The sequence below is a fragment of the Bombus huntii genome, chromosome 5 (assembly GCF_024542735.1).
Source record: "Bombus huntii isolate Logan2020A chromosome 5, iyBomHunt1.1, whole genome shotgun sequence".
Lineage (NCBI taxonomy): Eukaryota > Metazoa > Arthropoda > Insecta > Hymenoptera > Apidae > Bombus > Bombus huntii.
Window position 1 is genome coordinate 14,404,401 of NC_066242.1, and position 13,285 is coordinate 14,417,685.

General features: G+C 39.3%; 1 protein-coding gene across 3 annotated transcripts in view; it reads right to left on the minus strand.

Annotated features, from left to right (window-relative positions):
• The window catches only part of LOC126865969 (dopamine D2-like receptor), a 96,433-nt gene extending 90,981 nt beyond the window's left edge, over positions 1 to 5,452 (minus strand). For 2 of the 3 annotated variants that reach the window (XM_050618950.1, XM_050618949.1), the window contains exon 1: positions 4,038 to 5,451. The gene's annotated coding sequence lies outside the window, so the exon portion shown is untranslated. Of the gene's footprint in view, positions 1 to 4,037 lie in introns of all 3 variants that reach the window. The other variant, XM_050618948.1, reaches the window with a different exon arrangement.
• Between the last annotated feature and the right edge of the window lie 7,833 nt (positions 5,453 to 13,285).

The window sequence follows — 13,285 nt, forward strand, 5'->3', positions numbered from 1 at the left end:
GATATAATGAATTTCGAAGGACTTCCTTGGAACTGAATAACAGATTAAATATTAATACAGGTCAGATGGTTGCGAAAGTAACGAGAGATTTTCATCTGCTTAACGAAACAGCTAGAAACGTGCAATTTGTGTTTTAGATTTTTCGTTCCGTTCGGTCGAACGTGGCTTCACGTAGTCTCACAAGTGTAAACATATTTATGCCTGTGATTCTTTGAACGTCTAAATTTGCAACGCGAAAAAGGAAATGTATTTTTATTCTTTTATTGTTAGCATCAAATTACGCGAACTATGTTTGAGCAAGTCTGTCTATCTTTTTCTTTTCTCTTAAAAAGAGGACGAAAGATCTATGAATCAGATAGAGCTTGTCCGTTCGTAACGAATGTCGCGACGCAATCTCAAAATTAAAAGAAAACTCAGGACTTCTCTCAAGCGGTTGGCCTGGCTTAGTTTTTGCAGAGGAACGGTTGTCTCTTACGGGGTAGAAGGAATCGAAAGCACGCACGTAGGAGGGGTGGATTGACAGATGGACAGACATTATAGTGTTTCTCTTGCCTTTCGACGTGAACGGCGTGAAAGAGGGAAAGAGGAGAGATCCTCTCGAACCGCTCGAAGCCGGCAGCCAAGGGAACTCGAAGGACCCTCTTAAGGGCAGAAATCATCTCCTTATCTCTTAGGGCCTACCATTTCCCTGTTCTACATACACTAAGCAAGCCGAGTCAAGTGTATCGGCAGTCGTTATATTTTGAACTGTAAATCGCTCAAAAGGAATATGCCTGCATGTATTTTCTTCCTTTTCTACTTAAGCACGCTTCCTATTCTGGACACGCGTCCCTTAAACTTACGTGTCGGATGCTTACTCGTGTGTCTCTCCATTCTGAAAGAAAAATATACCACGGAGAATGTTGCTATTCCAGACGTTGGTGCTAAATGTCAGGAAAATAATGATGTCGATTAAAACGAGTACCACGATGCGAAGTTTTATGTAAAACTTTATGCGAAATTTTATAGGAAATGTCACTACCGTATATCGTATTCCGTGTTTTTAATCAACAGAGATAGAAGTAAGTACACAGTATATCATCACAAATTGCCAAGAACAGTGCCTGACAAAAAATTGGCTTCATTCAGATCGTCATAGGGGGCTGTTATAATCCTTATAATTAATTGCGGCAAAATAATATGCAATTTCTTCAGATGATGCTCTTTCATCGGGTCGCTAACGACACGGTGATATTTGAATATGTAAATATGCAAAGCAACGTTATAATTCTGAGTGAAATATATGTACTAACTTGAATTTTGTTCTCAATGGTAACTGTGTCATTTCCCTCTTGTCTCCTCCCTTTTCCATTGTCTTTTACTGTTTTTCTTTGAATTCGCTATGCAATTATATACATTACTCTTTAATTGTACAGAAATTAGGAGCACTCCAATTTAGTTCCAATTTATTCTATATAACGAAGTAAACTTGCACAGACAATGGTTAAATATAATATTGCGATATGGTCGGTCGGCCGACTATATCGTACAATGGTATTCAAAAATTCACCAACGAAAGGATTATTTAACACACCCATAAAACGTTAACACGTTTTAAAGCATTAATTTGTATCGTATGATGCGAAGAACTACACCATGCATCACAATTCTTTCCGATTAAAATGAAAATATTCGTACACATATAAAGTCTGATTATATCCAAGGCTTTTGAAAATATTGCGATTGAAGCAACCCAGTTCACGTGAAAATTGTATCAAAAGTAAATGTATAAAATGGCATGACAAAGATGATAGAAATAGAAAGGAAAACAACTTGTTTACGAAGATGTATGCTAGAATGGAAAAACATAACACGGTCGCAAATAAAAACTTTTAAGAAGGGACATTCATCGATGTAGCCGAGCGCGTTCATGTAATTTACATATATCTTGGACTACAAAAATTCTGCAGACTTCTTTAAATCTGTACAGTATTAAGTCTCTGACACTTCTTGCTTAATAACAATTGCCGTATTAGAGAAATTCGCGTCTCCAAAAATATCTGCAGGCGCGTAGAACTTCAGTCTCGGCTAAGTATTCGATTGTTCATTTCACGCTTCATCGTTTCCATTTACGTTAAACGTGACAATTTTTTTTTACATGATTGGTAGAACGTCGCGTGTATTGTACAAATTAAAAAATGAACGAAAGCAAACAAGTGTAAAATTTGAGAGACAAGCCAGAATTATGAGGTCACGCCACAAACAATAATATGACGAATACTCACGACATAAAACAGAATTTTATGCTTCGCCCCCTCGTTCGAACAAAAGCTATATGGAAAAGCTGTGTTATTCAAGTGAACAAATTCGTACGAAGAATCGTCTACCTCGTTATATATGGTTCAAGAAAGCAAGAGGAGCAATTCTACAATTTTGGATAATTTACCAAAACGCCATTCTCAAATACGTTCCGCGGGTATATTACGTTTCGTTTTATTTAGGGGAAATATTTCGGACATTAATCTCAACGCTATTTCCACGAATTTTATAAAATTGCAGATGCACAGACAATTGCGCAAAGGTAATCCACTAGCGAGGGGAAGGAACCGTTTCCAACGAAAATATAATACGCAATTCATTCCGGATAGCGAAGGTTTCTGTCTTGCAAGAAATGAAATCGTGACGTTTAAGATTGATTGTTCTTGCAGCTTACCTACAACTGCGAGAGAAAGGCACAACTGTACGATGCATAAGGAAAAAATGATGCCTACGTCGTGGTAATCTTGACTTAGATTAATTAGCGAAATGATAGTATAATTAATTATATACGATTGACAAGAAATTCCACTGACATCGGGATGTTCGTTTCTCGTTCCAATTCGAGATTCGCAATTACTTAAATGTTAGAAACGTAGGAAATATTAAGAGTGTTCGTATTCGTATTAAATATTCGAGAAATAAAAAGTGCGATGCGTCTAATGAGGCAATAATTTCCTGAGATATTAAAAGTGCGTGATTACGTGAAATGTAGACTGCACCAGGTAATGTATGTGTTATTTTGTGCAATTATAGCAAAAATAAACTAATCACGTCTTTGCCTGCCGTGGTGCATTTACGGCTTGTAGCTCTTCATATAGTTCAAGGATATTAATCTAATTGATATGTCCATAGCCGAAGCAGCACATTCTTGAAATACTTGGAAAGATTATTAGGATATAATGATATCCTTATCGTGTTAAGTAGTAAAAGCACGCATTAAGGCTGGCAGTAGAATGGATCGTAATAAAGAGCAGCACAAAATTCGATAGCCATTATTCTTGCGGTTAATCCTATTCCTCGAAATATTCCAAAATATGCGCTAATTTAAAACGTTTTTAATCCGCGAGATTACAAATGTCTCTTACTTTACTCGTATTATCTAACTTTACCTCTCCATCCGAGTATAAGAATAGCGTTGACGACGGGACAATTATAGTAGAAACTACTATCACGTTCGAGTTCGACTTTAAGCAAGTTTAATAACGTCTTCGCTGTTCCATAATTTTCAAAACTGTATGAAAGAAATAGAACGCGTGATAATCTGAAAGTGCATCCTGCCGCTCGTTGAAATTGTGCCTGCATGAAATTAGTTTAATCGGATTAATATTACGCGAACATTAATTTCGCTGGTTCGTTTATCGCGAATACTTACGCTTTATAAGGACTGAAATACAACGGATACCTTCTACACAAAATTTCGCGCGTGCTCTTAATGCACCGAATAAAATGACACACATATTTCCGTTTCATATTCCGCGCGCATATCGCCGCATGTACTTACTTTCCTCTTCGCTGTCATCTCTTATTTATAATTCCTTTAATTCGACCATCTTTCACCCCCCGAAACAAGTTTCCTTTCTTCGCTCACCGTCAAATCGCGTTTTAATTAATAACGACTAAGATCCACTTAGCAATTCAAATTGCTCGTACCTACACCCTTGACCTACACGTTCAGGCATTTCTCGGTCAAGAGAATCTTAAGTAGGAGAAAATTTAGCGGCGATTAAACCGTTACTTACCATTGATCACACCTGTGTCACTTTTGCGTCGTCTCAGCAACGTTCATCCATGCCAGTCCGTTCTCTTTGAATTTCTAACGAGTCGATCGACTAACGCAAACATAGTATCGTCATGGTCAGGAGTAATAAACGTCCTTGCCGATCACGGCGATATACTGCGTGGCCGTGTCAAATAAACACGCGGTGTTGTTCAACAGGCAAAAATCCAGTGGTTCAAAGCTTGATCTGGATGCGACGTCGATTCGTTGGAGAATTTCCTCGTGCTGTCACGCGTTCATCGCCAAGTTCGCCTCGTGTCTTCCCCATATTCTGCGCAAGATCCATGTATCGAATGTGCCTCTCTGTCTGTATGTATATATCAGGGGGATGATCCTCGGCACCATAGAATACACGATAGTCGTACTAAGCTCCGCCATTCACCTACCGCTGGTAGATCGATTCAATATTTTGCAACAGGATCAAAAACGTCGCACGGCTTTATATTCGATCTAAAGCGGCGGCATTGTACTGCCTTGGTTTATTACGTTTCCCGCAATACGAATTCGTGTACGGTAGAAAAATCCTTTTCATCGAACTTCCCGTCGGTCTTCTTATATTGGTCCTTCTCGGCTTCGATCTGCCGATTAAGCGATCTCTATTGGTTTAAACGACGATACAAGACATTGCTTTAATCGGCAACGATCTGCTGGACCAGTCGACCCTCGACCAACCGATCGTTAAATTTCCCAACAGGAAATTCAACCCTCTAATGCTGATTGCAGAGAATCCTTTGGTCAAACGGGATCCATGAACACTCGGCGTGATTTCCATTTGACCACGCACAATCGACGGCAATTACCAGATACTCTTCTTTGCCATCGGCCGCGTCATTCGATCGTATCGACATCTCGACACACTTCGCACTTTTTACTATCATTGCGATTCTTTTTCCCTCACGCTCTATATCCGCTCGAACTAGTCAATCGCGAAACATCAAACTAAACAAATCGAGTAGATTCTCTCACAAACGCACTCTTGGTATTCACACGCGTCAAAGAACGATCGATTCGATTATCAGGTTCACTGAGGAAACTGAATGGTTCACGACGAGAACAATTGGAATATCGACGGGCGTAGTTGTTGGTCGTAATAGATCACGACGAAGGAGAATACCGCTGAGGTACCTGTGGATTCCTCCGTGTCTGGGATCAACGATCGCAATCGAAGTGTCATCTTTTATCGTTGGCCTTGAGAAACCAAGGCGAACCACGTTGGCCAAGATCGAACGACGAGGGGTGGCATCGCTGTCGCCGTGATCGTCCTCGTCGTCTTCCTCTTGGTCTTGGTCGCTTATCTGAATCGCCGAGGCAGCACTTTCGAGCCACGTTGTTGAACGAACGGCGAGCGACTGCCTGTCCGTCCGAGTTTCCACACCGCCTCGAATCCCGAAGCTCGCACGTTCGTGTTAGGTCGGGGAGGGAGCAACGTTGGAGGGGGCTGCCCGGCGGCCTATTCCTCTCTCTTCAACCCTACGCGCACACGCTGCTCTCGTCACCAACCCTTAATTCGCAACCCTACCCCACTACCCGCTTTTTCCTTTTCCTCTTCCTTTTCCTTCTTCCACCGCTTCTTCCCCCTTTCTGATTTTCCTTCATCATCTCTTCCTTTTCCTCTGTTTTCCTCGCGCTTTTTCCCTTCATCGCAAAGAAGTGTAAAATTTGCTGGATCGGCAAATTCCATACCATTATTAAGTTTCCTTCCGGCATAGCTTCTATATTATCAAAACTTTGTCACCGCTTTTAATTAAAACCGTCATGCTATTGACGACAATCTGTCGATGATTATCTATCGGTAACGATATAAGCAATATTTTCTACGGACCTGCTGTTTCCTTTGTCATTCATTGATAGAGCAAATTAAGATGTATGTTCGTGGGATGCCAAAATCTATGAAAGCAGAGAAATTTATAGTTTCTAATTTTCTGTCTGTCGCAACCACCGAAAAGTAAGAATGATCCTTAAAGTTGGGCCAATTTCTAACTGTTGCAATTGTTCCGATGTGACGTTCTCTAGCACGATATACAATACGCTCTTTCAACCCCCTGTTGAGACAAAAAGTGCTGCTTCTTACGCCAATTACCAACTTTGTGATTTATCATCCCCATCGACATCGATACGCTGCGCGGTCGGAGTTTGATCTCTGCGAGGAAAGAACTATTCGTCCGTTAGCTAAGAGAGCTCAGCAAATGTCGCGGCTACGAAGATACGAAATAACGAGGTAAAGCGACGAAACGAGCAGCTCGAGAAACAGGCTTCACCGAGGTAGAGTTTTATTTCACGGACGAAGTCGATTTATTTTATTCAGGCTGGTTGTCAGTAGAAAAAGTCTAAAGACACATCCAGCAGCGAGTGTGTAAAAATTCTCCCTCACGCTAAACGTTCGCACACTATTGGAAAATTTAATACGAAAAATACGTTGTTCGATCAATTGAGAACTATCCCAGGTAAAAATTACTGGAGAAATTTGCGCGATGATCGTTGTATTTTCAATCTATGGTTGAATTCGATCGCGTTAGTGAATCTTACAGGTTGCACGAGTGGCCACTTCCACGGCAAGATACAAGCAAACATTGGGAATCTACTGGGAATTCACCATTTAATCCGATATAAGCATTTGGATCGATTGAACGATATTAAAATTTTATTTGTTCCGCAATAATGGAAATGCGTTGCGTATTATTATCATCGCCAGTAATTATTATTTAGCGATTTATCGGTTATACGATGCGGCAGAAATACTCGGCAGCGTATTCAAAAGCATTACTTCGCTTAGTTCACGTTAGTTACATGTTCGAAGAAATTCGAATTACAAGTTAAACGGAAAGAGTAGTGGTTTTGCAATTACGAGGTTCATTTACGAAGTGTAACGCGATGACGGAACATCATTAACATTTACATCGACTGATTTACGTAGATGAACACCTACGTAACAAAGTTGCAAGCCAGCTACAACATATCCTCTGCGAAGTGTTTTAAATTTTCAAAGGATACTTTATTATGCGGTGGCACAAACACGTCAGTCTCGTTCTAAGATAGATGTACCTCTTCGTTAATAAACATCAACTACGGTCATATTTTCATCGCGAAAATGGTCAGTATCCTAACTACGGGATAGATCGACGTTTATTATTTCACAACACAGTTTCCCCTTAAACGAAATGCGAAACAGCATCGTACGCGTTAACGTTCATTTCTCAACGTTAATTACAAAAACTGTCGTCGTTCGTTCTCCATAAGTATCGGAAAAATAATTAGGAACGTGTAAGGTTTATCATTGAAGGCGCTGCCGACAAAACTCGTACTACACTTAACCAGCGAAACGTGCAATTTTTTTCAAAAACTAATAAAACCTATCCGTCGATCTTTTTTGTAATTAAATAAGGGCCACTGTTCTAGATACGCTCCTGAATCCGACAGACCGTATAGTAAATCCACTGGCAAAGTCACGAGTCAACGCGTTCTTCCACGGCAAATTAGGAGCTATGATTACAGCTTCGTGGTATCCTTTCAGCCGTGCCTCATAAAACAGTTTTACAACGTATCCTTGTCGGTGCTTGCGCCTGCTCTTTTCTTTTATGTTACGATGAAGACGAAAGATCGCCAGTGAACCGCACATTTTGATGCGACCAAGGCATCGAACTTCTGAATGACACAGCCATTCGACTGCGAACCATCACTCCTTTCGATAAGATCCGGTATGGCGATATTTTTCCTATCGTTGAATTTTCTGCTAGAAATGCTTGCGTTACTTTGAAATTCCTTTAGTAATATCGTTCCATTTATACTCTTATCGCAATAACGTGTCTGAAACACCTGAATTACCTGGATATCTATCTCTCTGTTTTAAATGAACTTTTGCTTCCGTATCACATATGTCGACTAACCAGTTTCAGTGGCAACGATCAACGCATTTCTGACGACCGCTGGTCCATACGAACCGTAAGAAAACACCGTACCGAATAATGTTGATATCTTCCGACATCTATAACCGCTACGTTCATGGATGCAAACTCGTCTGAAATTCAAGAATAGGCAACTTCACTGGCAGATAGTTGTATAATATATCCATGGATTTTAACTTCGAGAAACATTTGCTCGATAACAATTCGACGTAGAGAAACGCAAACGAACTGCCTCGGTAGTTGGTCGATGTCCGCAGATACGAGAGAATCGCTCGCGGGCCAAACGACTGCATCGTTAACTACTGTTATTTCGAACTATTCATTTCTATCACGAGGCACCAGACAACGGCGCAATCGTTTAAATATTGGTTTGCTGAATATTCGAGTCTGATAAAAAAATTCACTTATGTCGTCATTCAATTTACTCTATTAAATTTCAATTTATAGCGAACATTCGCTCGATCTATGTAATACAGATGAATGATATATATATAGAAATCGAGATCGAAAATTGAGAGGCTCAATGGGAAACAGGCGCATCTCACGTGTGTATAAACTTTTGTTGTTCTTTTTTTCTTTTTTTATACCATTAATTTTTTCTTCCAGTGTAGTGTATTAGGTTGTCCGAAAAGTTTCCTTCGTTTTATAACATGACAATAGATGAACGATAATTTCTGTTTTATATTATTTTATTCAATTAGGTATGATTCATTTCGTTATATCTCTGTTATTATGTTCGTGCATTGTTCAATAAACTAATACAGGGTGGTTGGTAACTGGAGGTACGCGAAAATTCTACGCGAAAAAAGAAGTCGAAAATATGGAATAAAAAATTTTTTTCTTTTTTTAATTTTTTTAAAAATCTACAGTGAGATCCGTTATAACGAGACGTGATAAAGTGCACGCGTACCGAGCGAAAATTCAAAGTCGATTTTCTCGAAAACAAAGCCTCAAAAGAAAAATTTTTATTCTATATTTTCGACTTCTTTTTTCGCGTAGAATCACCCCCTTTTCGCTTGAACCACCAATTATCAACCACCCTGTATTAGTTTATTTGTGCGTCTATTATTTCCTTATAAAACGAAAGAAACTTTTCGGACAACCTAATACATTCTACGATCTATTAATATTGTACAATGACACGTACGTTTCATCGTATTATACTCTTCGCGCAGAGAAAACGCAAACGCGTAATAAAAAAATGCGTCCATGGTACTCGACCCTTTAAGAACACGTGGCATATCTCAATAGTAGTCTTTATTTATCATCGAAGCATCGTTTAAAATAGTTACAATTTCATATCGCATTTCCTATGAAAATAACTTTTCTTTTAACCTGCTTCTTCCTAAAATTATAAAACGGTGGCATGTACCTGTTCTTCACCGGGCTGCTCAATTACAAGCGAGTCGCATCCTTCGGTTTGTTCTCCGCTACGTGTGTCTTACATTATCTGGAACATTGCCTGGCAGACAGAGATGCCGTAGCTTCCAGGAACATCTTCCACCGAAGAGGATTTTCCTGCACGCGCGGACTCTACGTGCAGATTGCATATGGAGGTTTACATGCGCGGTTTCTACACGCGCACTGATTCAAGACAAAGAATAATGTCATGGTATTCAGAGACAGAATCACGTATTATACCAACTATACCAACAATACCAACACTATAAATACATGGCCCGAATCAAGACAAAGACAGAGTCAAGCATCAAGACAATTGTACGATCGACAATTTCGATATTCTGGTCCGCTATTTGTAACGCGTGAACAAGTTATATAGTCGCATGCAAACATAGTAATAAGCAGGTACATAGTCATAGTTATAGTACGTGGACTGAGTCTTGGACGAATAAATGTTATTTAGTTTCAATATCCACTCGTTCAGAAATCACCTGAGTCGTATTCGAACGTAAATCGTACAATAGAAAAATGAATTTTCGTCGTATGCATCTACATCGCGCTTTCTATTTGTCTAAATTTTACGGGGTATTCGCGTAGAAGAGGAAAGACGCGATTGCTATCGTTTCTTTGTAACTTCTTACTTTATCCTTTGACTTGTACGAGGTGGTGAATGCCTACTTACGAGTCGCTTGGCACGCGATTGATCTACATTCCTCTCGAATTTCTCCATATAAGGAGACACGAATAGCATCGGCATCCTCGCAATTTCGAAATGGTCCTTATTGCAACACGGAAATTTACGAATGGCTTTACACGATGTAGCTACGTGAAAAAATGTATTGTACGTTTTTTTACATCAATTATTTCTAATCTAAAAATAACGCGAATTAACAAATATTCTTTTTATTTCTTTGTCTGTGCTAAAATAGTAAGAACTGTCTTCCATAATTTCATGCGTCCTCAAAGTCGATGACACTTCTGTAAAGAAATCAGCATATCTCGGGTATTTGGATACATTAAACAAATGAGCAAGTAAAATGGATGAAGCGCTTTAAACCGTACGATGGTAAGCTTTAATCTCTTCCACTATCGAATAATCGGGAATTTATTCCCTCGAACTTGCAATTAATCTGGAAAAATATTCTCGAACGGTTTCTCGTTGATCAGCGGATACCTACGCCTGACCATGCACCGACTCGTACTACTTATTATCGATTACTCTTTGAAGTGAACTCGCCCTTTTCCTCTTTCTCTTTTTCTTATTTTTTTTTTCTTTTTTCTTTTTTTAATTTCTTTCACCACGAAAAGCTGGGATAAATTAGAACCGAAAAAGCTTTCGAATATTAATTGCATTTCCTTGATTTTCACGTTGGAAATCAACCGATTTCCGATAATGCTTCTCAACGCTTCTCAAGTCCGGGAAATGCGAGGATACGAGGGATCGCGTAAAACCGATAATAGTGCACGGCGTTCTTTATGACCGTGAAATTGATCGAAGTTTCAGAGATTTTCAGCTGTCATGGGGGGGGGGGGGTGAGATTTCCATCTATAAAAAATTTTCATATCACCTTGGAAATCCATTCATCAAAATCCAAAAGTTTTAAAGGGTTCGTAACCGCTGAGACCACGAAAATTCCTCTGCAAATACTTGACAGCAAGTTCTTGGCAGCGAATTCTTGCTATAAGAAAGTTCAGAGTTCCTCGTAATCTGGTTTCATGATACTTGCCACGAACGAAAACCAAAGAATTACGATATTCATTGAAAATATAAGGTGCGTATCTTTACGATTTTCTTACTCGTTGTCTTCATAGTCGCGTAATCATGTCGCATGATTACAAGTTTCTTTTAGTCTCATCTCGAACAACTAATAACTTCTATAACATGAAAATCGATGATAATTTTGTAGAAAATGTTAAGCGAAATCAAATTAACGTACGAGATACGTAGCTATGAGAGATTGTCGACAAAATCTTGGGAAAAAAACCTTTCATTTAACGCTTTATACCCTCTTCTGGTTGAATCACTTGCGAAAGGATAACGTACAATACGCGATTCGATAGCCGTGATGATAACAGTGATCGACGCATCAATTGATCCTTAAAACGCTTTATAATCGAGAATAACGACGATTGACGAGCAAAGCGTAATGAAAATTTATTTGAACCTTGATATAAATAATCGTTTCGTGACAAGTTAGTGTACAGACTCGCGTAATCAGATGCAACGTCTCCGCGGTTTTAATTTGACCCAATAAATCCTAACAAAGGCCGTATCTTGACGAGAAAATTACCGTTCGACATAGAACAAGCACGGATAATATTGATGGACGAAATAATGCAACACAAACGAAACAACCGAACCTTTACCAATGAAAATACGATTATCCGTCAACGCTAACAATGACGACACGTAAAGTAATGAAACGCGTGATATATACGTAAATAATCCCAACATACCGATGATTTGGCGCATCGAATCGATGTTATTCCAGTCGGATCGAGTTTCGTTCGAATATTACTAGTTATCGTTACATTGATCCCGAGCTGTACGTAGCAAACCGTATGACAGGCATAGCAGAAAATAAATAATCCACGTTATGGTCAATGCGATTTTCCAGTTCGGAATATTTCTATCTGAAACACGTCGCTTTGCCGTCACGGAAGATTGCGGATTATATCCAATGATTCGCATCCGAATGGGATGATTTCAATCGAAAACGATGCGTGAAAGAAACGTATTCGAAAGAAGGTTTACGAAAACAACTGAACTGAATATTTTTCGACTTGGAACACTTGCATGTAAAATATAACAAAAAAAGAAAAAAACGAAATAAATCGAATTGATTCAAGCGCGATAAATCTCGAGTGATTTTCCATGTTACGGGCATATCGGCCGGTCGACGATGACGCTATAACGTGGCCAAGATACGCATTTAAATGTAATCACTGTGACTTTGAAGCAGCGATGAATACGCTTAGATACGCAATAGGGCTTCTTTAATCTGAGATTGAATACGCGAGGGCGCGAAACGTCGCTTGCGCTCGATCCAGTCGCGTTACGAGAAGCGTGAAACGTCCTTTCAATTTCCTCTTTAACCGTGCGAAAGATTCCGGGATTAAAGGGGGAGCCCTCTTTTTGCCCATGGATCCGAGTATAAAAGTAGAATCAGCTGAAAACCGCCAACACGCGCCTTGACGTGTTACCAGTCGAACTTTAATGAAATTTACGGATCCGATATTTATGGAGGGCTTCCACGAGAATCGCGCATCTACTCATTTTACTTTGAAATATTTCCTGTCCAACCGACTAAGCCTGGCTAGCCTGTTATTCATGAATATGCTGATTATCGCGCTTTTCTGAGACGCTAATGGAAGGAAAGCGCATCTTCCTCCACCAGGGTATTATAAGATCTGCCGATAACATGTTACGACTTACCAAGTACTTCCGACTTACTCCGTGTACTGTTTTCTCGCATAACAAAAGCTATCCCATGCATTATATGCTTACCTTAAGGGCATTATAACTTCCCCGACTATTTTTTACCTATTTAACCAAATTATCACAATATTCGTATAAATTTTAATTCATCAGATATTGAATAACGATCGAACACCGATCAATTTTATTTGTTTTTTTATAATAAGTGTAATATTAAAGTGGCGATATAAATATTAGTATTATAACGTTTATATTGTACGTATAAGACATGCTGTTGACTGCTGTTTTATGAATAGCATTTTTATAAATACGTTTGAAACTCGATTGATAATGATTTGTTAAAGACAATCGCGAGCTTACCTACTACGGGATATGGAGATTCCTACGATTGATAACACGCTGTGAAATCGATAAACGGTAACGTTTTTCCAACTGACGGTATCACAGAATACTGCAATATTTAGTTCC